This window comes from Oncorhynchus gorbuscha, linkage group LG14 (assembly GCF_021184085.1).
Source record: "Oncorhynchus gorbuscha isolate QuinsamMale2020 ecotype Even-year linkage group LG14, OgorEven_v1.0, whole genome shotgun sequence".
Classification (NCBI taxonomy): Eukaryota; Metazoa; Chordata; class Actinopteri; order Salmoniformes; family Salmonidae; genus Oncorhynchus; species Oncorhynchus gorbuscha.
In genome coordinates, this window is record NC_060186.1 from 13,739,392 (window position 1) to 13,752,173 (window position 12,782).

The following is a 12,782-nucleotide window of genomic DNA, read 5'->3' on the forward strand; positions in this document are numbered from 1 at the left end:
ATCTTCAAGTCTTTTCACAGATTTTCAAAGGGATTCAAGTCTGGGCTTTGGCTGGGCCACTCAAGGACTTGAACATTCTTGTTCTGAAGCCAGCCCATCATTGCTTTGGCTATATGCTTGGGGTCATTGTCCTGTTGGAACATAAATCTTAGCCCCAGTCTAAGGTCATTTGCACTCTGAAGCAGGTTCTCATCAAGGATTTGCCTGCTGTCTTGTGCTTTTTTCTTCAGAGTTGCTTCCGTTTAGCCACTCTCCCATAAAGACTAGACTGGTGAAGTTCTGTAGTGACAATTGTCCTTCTGGCAGGTTATCCCTTCTCAGCCAAGGAACTCTATAATTCTGTCAGAGTGGTTCTTGGTCACCTTGTGGTTCTTGGTCACCTTGGTCACCTCTTGCCCGGTTGCTCAGGTTGGTCAGACAACCAGCTCTAGTCAGAGTCTGGGTAGTTCCATATTTTTTCAGTTTCCCAATGCTGGTGACCACTGTGCTCTTGGAAACTTTCAACACTTTATACCTTTGCACAGATATATGCCTCGTCACATTTATATCACAGAGATTTACACACTTCATGTTATAGTTTATGCTCTAACATGCACTGTCAACTGTGGGACCTTACTGTACATAGACAGGTGTCATGCAGGTGAAAGAGGACCCAAAAGCGACTTAACAGAAACAGAGTTTATTTAAGTCCAAAACCGAATAACAGAAATCCTCTAGACTTGTAGAGGGGAAACAACTGGAGAAGCGGCCACAGACTGCAGGTCGCTTCGGGTAGGCGCAGGCCGTAGTCGACAGAGACACCTGCTCACACGCAGCATCTGATGAAGGCAAAAAACACGACAGGACAGGGCGATACACAATCACGGCAAAAACACGACAGGACATGGCGAAACGCAATCACAGCATGGTGAATACAATACAAGGAACCGACGGGACAGGAACGGATCACAAAGGAATAAATAGGGACTCTAATCAGGGGAAAGGATCGGGAACAGGTGTGGGAAGACTAAATGATGATTAGGGGAATAGGAACAGCTGGGAGCAGGAACGGAACGATAGAGAGAAGAGAGAGCGAGAGAGTGAGAGAGGGAGGGGGAGAGAGAGGGATAGAAGGAGGGAAAGAACCAAAAGACCAGCAGAGGGAAACGAATAGCATGGGGAGCACAGGGACAAGACATGATAATAAATGACAAACATGACAGTACCCCCACTCACCGAGCGCCTCCTGGCGCACTCGAGGAGGAATCCTGGCGGCAACGGAGGAAATCATCGATGAGTGAACGGTCCAGCACGTCCCGAGACGGAACCCAACTCCTCTCCTCAGGACCGTAACCCTCCCAATCCACTAGGTATTGGTGACCCCGTCCCCGAGAACGCATGTCCATAATCTTATGTACCCTGTAAATAGGTGCGCTCTCGACAAGGACGGGAGGGGGAGGGAAGACGAACGGGGTGCGAAGAAAGGGCTTAACACAGGAGACATGGAAGACAGGATGGACGCGACGAAGATGTCGCGGAAGAAGCAGTCGCACAGCGACAGGATTGACGACCTGGGAGACACGGAACGGACCAATGAACCGCGGAGTCAACTTACGAGAAGCTGTCGTAAGAGGAAGGTTGCGAGTGGAAAGCCACACTCTCTGGCCGCAACAATACCTTGGACTCTTAATCCTGCGTTTATTGGCGGCTCTCACCGTCTGTGTCCTGTAACGGCAAAGTGCAGACCTCACCCTCCTCCAGGTGCGCTCACAACGTTGGACAAACGCTTGAGCGGAGGGAACGCTGGACTCGGCAAGCTGGGATGAGAACAGAGGAGGCTGGTAACCCAGACTACTCTGAAACGGAGATAACCCGGTAGCAGACGAAGGAAGCGAATTGTGAGCGTATTCTGCCCAGGGGAGCTGTTCTGCCCAAGACGCAGGGTTTCTGAAAGAAAGGCTGCGTAGTATGCGACCAATCGTCTGATTGGCCCTCTCTGCTTGACCGTTAGACTGGGGATGAAACCCGGAAGAGAGACTGACGGACGCACCAATCAAACGACAGAACTCCCTCCAAAACTGTGACGTGAATTGCGGGCCTCTGTCTGAAACGGCGTCTAACGGGAGGCCATGAATTCTGAATACATTCTCAATAATGATTTGTGCCGTCTCCTTAGCGGAAGGAAGTTTAGCGAGGGGAATGAAATGTGCCGCCTTAGAGAACCTATCGACAACCGTCAGAATCACAGTCTTCCCCGCAGACAAAGGCAGACCGGTAATGAAGTCTAAGGCAATGTGAGACCATGGTCGAGAAGGAATGGGGAGCGGTCTGAGACGACCGGCAGGAGGAGAGTTACCCGACTTAGTCTGCGCGCAGTCCGAACAAGCAGCCACGAAACGGCGCGTGTCACGCTCCTGAGTCGGCCCCCAAAAGCGCTGGCGAATAGACGCAAGAGTGCCTCGAACACCGGGATGACCAGCTAACTTGGCAGAGTGAGCCCACTGAAGAACAGCCAGACGAGTGGAAACAGGAACGAAAAGGAGGTTACTAGGACAAGCGCGCGGCGACGCAGTGTGCGTGAGTGCTTGCTTAACCTGTCTTTCAATTCCCCAGACTGTTAACCCGACAACACGCCCATAAGGAAGAATCCCCTCGGGATCAGTAGAAGCCACAGAAGAACTAAACAGACGGGATAAGGCATCAGGCTTGGTGTTCTTGCTACCCGGACGGTAAGAAATCACAAACTCGAAACGAGCGAAAAACAACGCCCAACGAGCTTGACGGGCATTAAGTCGTTTGGCAGAACGGATGTACTCAAGGTTCTTATGGTCTGTCCAAACGACAAAAGGAACGGTCGCCCCCTCCAACCACTGTCGCCATTCGCCTAGGGCTAAGCGGATGGCGAGCAGTTCACGGTTACCCACATCATAGTTGCGCTCAGATGGCGACAGGCGATGAGAAAAATAAGCGCAAGGATGAACCTTATCGTCAGACTGGAAGCGCTGGGATAGGATGGCTCCCACGCCTACCTCTGAAGCGTCAACCTCGACAATGAATTGTCTAGTGACGTCAGGAGTAACGAGGATAGGAGCGGACGTAAAACGTTCTTTTAGAAGATCAAAAGCTCCCTGGGCGGAACCGGACCACTTAAAACACGTCTTGACAGAAGTAAGAGCTGTGAGAGGGGCAGCAACTTGACCGAAATTACGAATGAAACGCCGATAGAAATTAGCGAAACCTAAAAAGCGCTGCAACTCGACACGTGACCTTGGAACGGGCCAATCACTGACAGCTTGGACCTTAGCGGAATCCATCTGAATGCCTTCAGCGGAAATAACGGAACCGAGAAAAGTAACGGAGGAGACATGAAAAGAGCACTTCTCAGCCTTTACGTAGAGACAATTCTCTAAAAGGCGCTGTAGAACACGTCGAACGTGCTGAACATGAATCTCGAGTGACGGAGAAAAAATCAGGATATCGTCAAGATAGACAAAAACAAAAATGTTCAGCATGTCTCTCAGAACATCATTAACTAATGCCTGAAAAACAGCTGGCGCATTGGCGAGACCGAACGGCAGAACCCGGTACTCAAAATGCCCTAACGGAGTGTTAAACGCCGTTTTCCACTCGTCCCCCTCTCTGATGCGCACGAGATGGTAAGCGTTACGAAGGTCCAACTTAGTAAAGCACCTGGCTCCCTGCAGAATCTCGAAGGCTGATGACATAAGGGGAAGCGGATAACGATTCTTAACCGTTATGTCATTCAGCCCTCGATAATCCACGCAGGGGCGCAGAGTACCGTCCTTCTTTTAACAAAAAGAACCCCGCCCCGGCCGGAGAAGAAGAAGGCACTATGGTACCGGCGTCAAGAGACACAGACAAATAATCCTCGAGAGCCTTACGTTCGGGGGCCGACAGAGAGTATAGTCTACCTCGAGGAGGAGTGGTCCCCGGAAGGAGATCAATACTACAATCATACGACCGGTGAGGAGGAAGGGAGTTGGCTCGGGACCGACTGAAGACCGTGCGCAGATCATGATATTCCTCCGGCACTCCTGTCAAATCGCCAGGTTCCTCCTGAGAAGTAGGGACAGAAGAAATGGGAGGGATGGCAGACATTAAACACTTCACATGACAAGAAACGTTCCAGGATAGGATAGAATTACTAGACCAATTAATAGAAGGATTATGACATACAAGCCAGGGATGACCCAAAACAACAGGTGTAAACGGTGAACGGAAAATCAAAAAGAAATAGTCTCACTGTGGTTACCAGATACTGTGAGAGTTAAAGGTAGTGTCTCAAATTTGATACTGGGAAGATGACTACCATCTAAGGCAAACATGGGCGTAGGCCTGTCTAACGGTCTGAAAGGAATGTTATGTTTCCGAGCCCATGCTTCGTCCATGAAACAACCCTCAGCCCCAGAGTCAATCAAAGCACTGCATGTAGCACCCGAACCGGTCCAGCGTAGATGGACCGACATAGTAGTACAAGATCTAGATGAAGGGACCTGAGTAGTAGCGCTCACCAGTAGCCCTCCGCTTACTGATGGGCTCTGGCCTCTTACTGGACATGAATTAACAAAATGTCCAGCAACTCCGCAATAGAGGCACAGGCGGTTGGTGATCCTCCGTTCCCTCTCCTTATTCGAGATGCGAATCCCTCCCAGCTGCATGGGCTCAGTCTCAAAGCCAGAGGAGGAAGATGGTTGCGATGCGGAGCAGGGAAACACCGTTGATGCGAGCTCTCTTCCACGAGCCCGGTGACGAAGATCTACCCGTCGTTCTATGCGGATGGCGAGAGCAATCAAAGAGTCCACATCTGAAGGAACCTCCCGGGAGAGAATCTCATCCTTAACCACTGCGTGGAGTCCCTCCAGAAAACGAGCGAGCAGCGCCGGCTCGTTCCACTCACTAGAGGCAGCAAGGTGGGTTATTAACCCTAGGTTCTGGAGGCTCGGCAGGCCAGGAAGTAACAGGTGGCACGAGACGTAGACTCTGGAACTGTCCAGAGAGGTCGGAAACCTGAGCGGCCAGGTTCTCCACGGCATGGCGAGCAGCGGACAATTCCTGCTCGTGTCTGCCGAGCATGGCTCCTTGGATCTCGACGGCAGTGTAACGAGCGTCTGAAGTCGCTGGGTCCATTCCTTGGTCGGTTCCTTCTGTCATGCAGGTGAAAGAGGACCAAAAGCGACTTAACAGAAACAGAGTTTATTTAAGTCCAAAACCGAATAACAGAAATCCTCTAGACTTGTAGAGGGAAACAACTGGAGAAGCGGCCACAGACTGCAGGTCGCCGGGTAGGCGCAGGCCGTAGTCGACAGAGACACCTGCTCACACGCAGCATCTGATGAAGGCAAAAAACACGACAGGACAGGGCGATACACAATCACGGCAAAAACACGACAGGACATGGCGAAACGCAATCACAGCATGGTGAATACAATACAAGGAACCGACGGGACAGGAACGGATCACAAAGGAATAAATAGGGACTCTAATCAGGGAAAGGATCGGGAACAGGTGTGGGAAGACTAAATGATGATTAGGGGAATAGGAACAGCTGGGAGCAGGAACGGAACGATAGAGAGAAGAGAGAGCGAGAGAGTGAGAGAGGGAGGGGGAGAGAGAGGGATAGAAGGAGGGAAAGAACCAAAAGACCAGCAGAGGGAAACGAATAGCATGGGGAGCACAGGGACAAGACATGATAATAAATGACAAACATGACAACAGGTGTGTTTTATTTATATATCATGTACAAACAATTGAAATGTCCACAGGTGGACTTCAATCAAGGGGTGTAAATACAGAACCAGTCAAAAGTTTGGACACATCTACTCATTCAAGGGTCTTTCTTTATTTGTACTATTTTCTACATTGTAGAATAATAGTGAAGACATCAAAATGATGAAATAGCACATATGGAATCTTGTAGTAAACAAAAAACTATTGAACAATTCAAAATATATTTGGTATTTTAGATTCTTCAAAGCAGCCACCCTTTGCCTTGATGTTAGCTTTGCACAGTATTCTTAATTTGTGCTCTTGAAATCCAAACCCAGAATCAAACTGAAAACACATTTGAAACCTTTAGACATGCCTCCCGTCCTTCATTTCTGTTAAGTATCAAAGAAAATGTCAACGAAGTTGAATTTCATAGTCGTTTTTATTAACACCCTCATTTGCCAAGTGCAAGATGAGTTATGGTATGCTGAGATAAGTTCATGAAGTGCCATATGAAAAGAGAGCTATAACAAGGCACAATAAAAACATTCATAAATCATTATCCGTAGGCATTAGATAAACATGTATGAAGGGAGCTGTACAAGGCAAGATGTAAAAAAAACAAGAATTTTGCAAATATAATCAGGTAAATGTGCATTTGAAGGAGAACTGTGACAGACAAAAACGCACCAATCTAGAGTTATGCTTCAATAATAAGGTAGAGCTGACAGAGCTTTACAATATATGTACTATTTTTTATAAGTATAAGGCCCCTAGATAACACATAGATGAACATATTTCGAGCACATAGTTAGTCTGCCTGACTGGAAGTCATCTACTATCCTTGGCAGCATGTTGTGAAATAGAACCCCTTCAGTTTAGGGATAAGATCAGCACAGAACTTCACATCAAAAGGCACATCAATAACAACCTGCTCGGATGGAGCCCAGACAAGCAGTTTGCATCTGTACGAATATTCAAAGATAAATACACAACTCAGAGGACTTAAGGTCAAGAGGGAATTCATTATCAATGGAAATAGTTGTTTTTCTGTAATGGGGAACTGAAGATTAATGGGTCAGGGACACGGAAGGAATTTCAGTCCGTGTCTCATAGCTCCATGTGACAAGTTCTCATTGGTCCGTATTGTCTATACGTTGAGCCTGAAACAGGATATTTGTTATTTGGCCATTGGCCCAGTTTTATTGCAAGGAATTCTAATTGGTCAACCACCGACTAGGGTTGGGTTATAAACTACATCCTGTCTCTTTGTTCAGAGGAGAAACATTGAGGACAGGGAAGAATAAACATCTGCCACCTACTTTCATGCATAACAACAATGATTTGTTCTCTTTGAATAAATATATTTTTCTCCCACTGATTTGCTTTGGGGTCTGTGTTATTGAAGAATAACATCAACTGTTAACACATCTCTCCATTCATGAACCATTTGCACCTGCATTTGTACCCACAGGCTGCATTAGGTTGCCGCTGAGGAACCCCATCCACCAGCTTCACATCGGTGAGTTTGCCAGACAACAGTTCAGTCAGAGACTCACACTTTTTAAATCAGAAGAGGACATTTGATTTCGAATATCAAATCAAATCAAATCAAATTTATTTATATAGCCCTTCGTACATCAGCTGATATCTCAAAGTGCTGTACAGAAACCCAGCCTAAAACCCCAAACAGCAAACAATGCAGGTGTAAAAGCACGGTGGCTAGGAAAAACTCCCTAGAAAGGCCAAAACCTAGGAAGAAACCTAGAGAGGAACCGGGCTATGTGGGGTGGCCAGTCCTCTTCTGGCTGTGCCGGGTAGAGATTATAACAGAACATGACCAAGATGTTCAAATGTTCATAAATGACCAGCATGGTCAAATAATAATAAGGCAGAACAGTTGAAACTGGAGCAGCAGCACAGTCAGATGGACTGGGGACAGCAAGGAGCCATCATGTCAGGTAGTCCTGGGGCACGGTCCTAGGGCTCAGGTCCTCCGAGAGAGAGAAAGAAAGAGAGAATTAGAGAGAGCATATGTGGGGTGGCCAGTCCTCTTCTGGCTGTGCCAGGTGGAGATTATAACAGAACGTGGCCAAGATGTTCAAATGTTCATAAATGACCAGCATGGTTGAATAATAGTAAGGCAGAACAGTTGAAACTGGAGCAGGAGCATGGCCAGGTGGACTGGGGACAGCAAGGAGTCCTCATGTCAGGTAGTCCTGGGACATGGTCCTAGGGCCCAGGCCAGTTGAAACTGGAGCAGCAGCATGGCCAGGTGGACTGGGGACAGCAAGGAGTCATCATGTCAGGTAGTCCTGGGGCATGGTTCTAGGGCTCAGGTCCTCCGAGAGAGAGAAAGAAAGAGAGAAGGAGAGAATTAGAGAACGCACACTTAGATTTACACAGGACACCGAATAGGACAGGAGAAGTACTCCAGATAAACAAACTGACCCTAGCCCCCCGACACATAAACTACTGCAGCATAAATACTGGAGGCTGAGACAGGAGGGGTCAGGAGACACTGTGGCCCCATCCGAGGACACCCCCGGACAGGGCCAAACAGGAAGGATATAACCCCACCCACTTTGCCAAAGCACAGCCCCCACACCACTAGAGGGAAATCTTCAACCACCAACTTACCATCCTGAGAGTTTAACACTCCATCTGGGCTTGGAGAACGACATGGCTCTTTGACACTCACTACTGTGCCTCTACTCTCCAGACTAAACCCACAGCTCTCCATCCATGTGTAGGCCACCTGCTCGTTCTCCTTGCCATATGTGGCTGCTGGAACCTGACGACTGTTGAGTTTAGCTTTGATGCAGATGGCACCCCACTGGAACATTGGCCCCTTCCACAACGCACTTAATAAAAATTTTGGAATGGTACGCAGGAGTTGGAGGGAGAGATGGAGAAGCGGCTGGGGTGATGTCAGAGAACTTGGTTTGTGACGTTTGAAACAGATCTCGCTCAACCTTTTTGGAGCTAAATTCTGCTGCGTCCCCAGAGTGCCACTGGCATTGCTCATCTGTACAGGACACCCCTGTCAATCTTCCATATGTAACGGATGTGAAACGGCTAGCTTGGTTAGCGGTGCGCGCTAAATAGATTTTCAATCGGTGACGTCACTTGCTCTGAGACCTTGAAGTAGTAGTTCCCCTTGCCCTGCAAGGGCCGCGGCTTTTGTGGAGCGATGGGTGTACGATGATTCGTGGGTGAATGTTGTTAATGTGTGCAGAGGGTCCCTGGTTCGCGCCCGGGTATGGGCGAGGGGACGGTCTAAATTTATACTGTTACACATACACAGCATTCTGCACCTTCAACAAAACACCACTGTTAGAATAGTCAATTACAGTACAGAACACTAGTTTACATGGTGTTCACAGCTGACTAGTTTACCCAGTCTCCTTTTAACTGGTAGGTTTAGGTTATGCTGGTAATTTCCTATTTGATTGTAAAACTCACTGTGATTCTGTACCTACCTCATTGCCTATCGAGATTCAACTGATATACTGACACAAGCCATTGAAACCAACAAGTGTGTATGCATGTTGTACTAGTTAACGTTCTGGTCAGTGATATGGTATCATCACAATTAGTTAGTAACTAGCTAACGTCAAACGTATCAGTCAAAGAAAGGGTTATGATAAACAAAAAGCCAGCGAGGTAGCTGGCTTTTTTTTTTTTTGGAGCTCTCCACCGTACCAACAGATGAATATAAGAATCCAGGCAGAATGATGGTGTGTTTTGCTCTGGCTGGGCTGGACATCTGCTTTGAGGAACAGCAGGTTGTCATCCTCAAGACAGTGAATAATAGCTCCTCACCTCTGACCCATCCACACCGAGAGACGAGACAAAATAACTGAAGATGTCTTCGGAGGCGATATTCGGCCATTTTTTCATATGGTCCTCCCACTCTTGAATAATCCGCGGATGTGGCACAGACTTTTCCATTTGATTTGGCTTTGAAAGGTTTGTTTTGGTTTGATCCCACAACATTTTGAGCTAGCTAGCTAACCTTCGCACAAAGGCAAGAACATCACATCGGAAGTACTCCACAAAACAGAACGTTTGGACATCGTTTTCTTTCCGGGTTCATGAATAAGGTAAATACTTAAGCAATAAGGCCCGAGGGGGTGTGGTATATGGCCAATATGCCACTGCTTAGGGCTGTTCTTACGCACGACACAATGCGGAGTGCCTGTGAAGCCGGTGCTATACTGCCCCGCTGTAACTCTGCGTTGTGTGTGGTTGATTGAGACTATAGACGTGGACTTTGGAGATCAGGTAGATTTAATCAAGCAGAACTCACTCTCTGCATCCTGCATCCGCATCTAAAAGGAAATTAAACATTTGTAGAGCACATGTGTTCTGAGAATCGTCGCCTCTTTCTACAACAGATTCACAATAGGGGGGACTAGGATCATTCGAGGAGCTAGCCATCGTTCACACATACAATAGCCTGCTAATACCTTAGCTAGCTATTAAACACATGTTGAATTCAGAATGTTGAAATCATCCTAAAAAGTACAATTACAAGTGCATCTTAACAATACCATCCACTTATGAGTAACCTCTAAATATACATCATTATTCATGAACAAAACACTGTGTGTATGACTTTGTACTTAAAAGAATCAAACTTTTCTGAAGACAGAAAAAGCGTGCCTACCTCTCTTAGTGCATCAACATGATTTGAGCACGAGCACGCAGGGCAAAACGTAAGTACACACTCCCCCTCTCCCAGGATGCAGGCATGCATAACCAATCAACACGACATATTAATATATGCACCTGGTGAAATTCACATAGTACTTTAACAACTGTTACACCTGGACACAGCCCAAAGCTGTGGTATATTGGCCATATATCACAAACCCCTGAGGTGCCTTATTGCTTTTATAAACTGGTTACCAATGTAATTAAAGCAGTAAAACTAAATGTTTTGTCATACCTGTGGTATACGGTCTGATGTACAATGGCTTTCAGCCAATCAGAATTCGGGGCTCAAACTACCCAGTTTACATTTCGTATTTTGGCGAATGTAGTACGACAACCGGGAACTTTTGGCATACTAACTATATCCATACTATTACCAATAAGCGTACTATATACTCAATTTACGTCACAAGTAGTATGGTTAGTGCAGTTAGTATGAGTATTCGAGCACAGCTACTGTGTATGTGTCTGAAGTGAGTGGTTCGCCTGGGAACATTCCATGGGGATCAGCATATCTTTGATCTTGTTTGTTTAAAAGCTCCATAGTTACCCATTAATTCCGGAGCCATTTTTAAACATCACAGAAAGAGAGGAATTTTTCACCACTCAGACAGAGACAAAAGCACACGTTTGCAGGCCTTCTGAGAAGCCTGGCCGTGAGAAGCCTGCAGGGATTAAGGGGGGGAAGCTCAACTATATTGTGTGTCGGGGACTACATTTTTACACCCAGCCACAGCAACGGGATTTGATGTCCTAGTGGGCTTTAATCTAGGGGGTAAAAATGCCCTAGAGCCAAGTCGATGTATGTGTGATACAAAGTGAAAATATGCTTTCTCAGGATGTTTTATCCATCCATACATCTATGATTCATTTATCCACCCTTTATTCATCCATCCACCTATCGAACCATTCATTCAAAACATGGTGGATGTTAGAGAAGGCTTGAGATGAGGGACACTGGCTCAGAAACCACAAGGTAGTACTGCTGACCTAGCAAGGACACAGAGGTTATGTCACTGGGTTGTGTTAACTCGTGTTCAGGGAAGCATATCATTATGTGTCCACTCGGTGTCTTTCCCTCTCCATCGAGAGGGGGCGGGTGTGACATCTTGTTCCGTTCTCACTCACACAGATCCACCATATGCTGTGAAGTGTGAACATGTTTTAAATCCTCCCTCCATAGTTGCGTGTTTTCACCAGCATTGCCTGTTCTCCCTTCCACTCAAAGAAGTGTGATTTGTCATGTTGATTTACAACAGAAACTTCATTATAGAACATTTTACATTTATATTTGAGTCATTTAGCAGACACTCTCATCCAGAGAAACTTACAGGAGAAATTAGGTTTAAGTACCTTGCTCAAGGACACATCGACAGATTTGTCACCTAATCGGCTCGGGGATTCGAACCAGCTCTCTTTCTGTTACTGGCCCATTGCTCTTAACCACTAGGCTACCTGCAGTCATTAGAATCTGCTGCAATGTCTGCTTCCCCTTTACCGTGAATCACTGCATTGTGACATGAAGTGCCCTACGGCAGAACCACTGGGAGATGTGGAGGAGGATAAAGGACCACCACCCTGGCTGAACACACACACACACACACACACACACACACACACACACACACACACACACACACACACACACACACACACACACACACACACACACACACACACACACACACACACACACACACAGGCTGGATGACAGGAAGTGAGACAGATAGGATGCTTTAGGTACCCAGGAGAAGACAGCACTGCTGATCCTCACTTCAGTGTTGTTTACTGTTCTATGGTTCTGGCTCAGAAGACAACGTCATGTTGCTCTTGTACAGAAGATGTTGCCCTTGAGCATAATGGTTTTGGACGAACACTATTTGAAGAATATTCCGCAGGCTCTGCTGATTGCGTTAATATTCCACTGTCTAGTAATGCATTCAAGATGATAAAAGCATGGAGAGGCCTCAGATAACATGGGATCATCATCTTTTTCAGAAAATAAGCACAGTCACGTGCTCTAATGGTTGAACTAATAGTCAACACATCCACTGGAGTGAGACTAATTTCATAGGTGTTTTTTTCTAAAACAGTCATGGTTGGTTTGGTATTATCTCTAACCATGAGGCAGAATAGTCCTGCATCATCAGCACAGGCTTCATGGTCTAATAGTCTCTGACTCAGACAGAGGATCAATACAAATGTGATTGCATATAAACAACTATGCCAAACCTAGAAAACACCTAGTCTTAAACACTACTTGTAATTGGTTGGGAAATGTGACTTAATAATGGACTACTAGCACAAATATGACCAAAACTCTATAGAGTCGGTAAGCCTTTAATTCAGACTTTATA

General features: G+C 46.6%; 1 protein-coding gene across 1 annotated transcript in view; it reads left to right on the forward strand.

Annotated features, from left to right (window-relative positions):
• nrip2 (nuclear receptor interacting protein 2) overlaps positions 1 to 12,782 on the forward strand; it is a 32,409-nt gene that overhangs the window by 13,701 nt on the left and 5,926 nt on the right. The gene's annotated exons all lie outside the window — the stretch shown is intronic.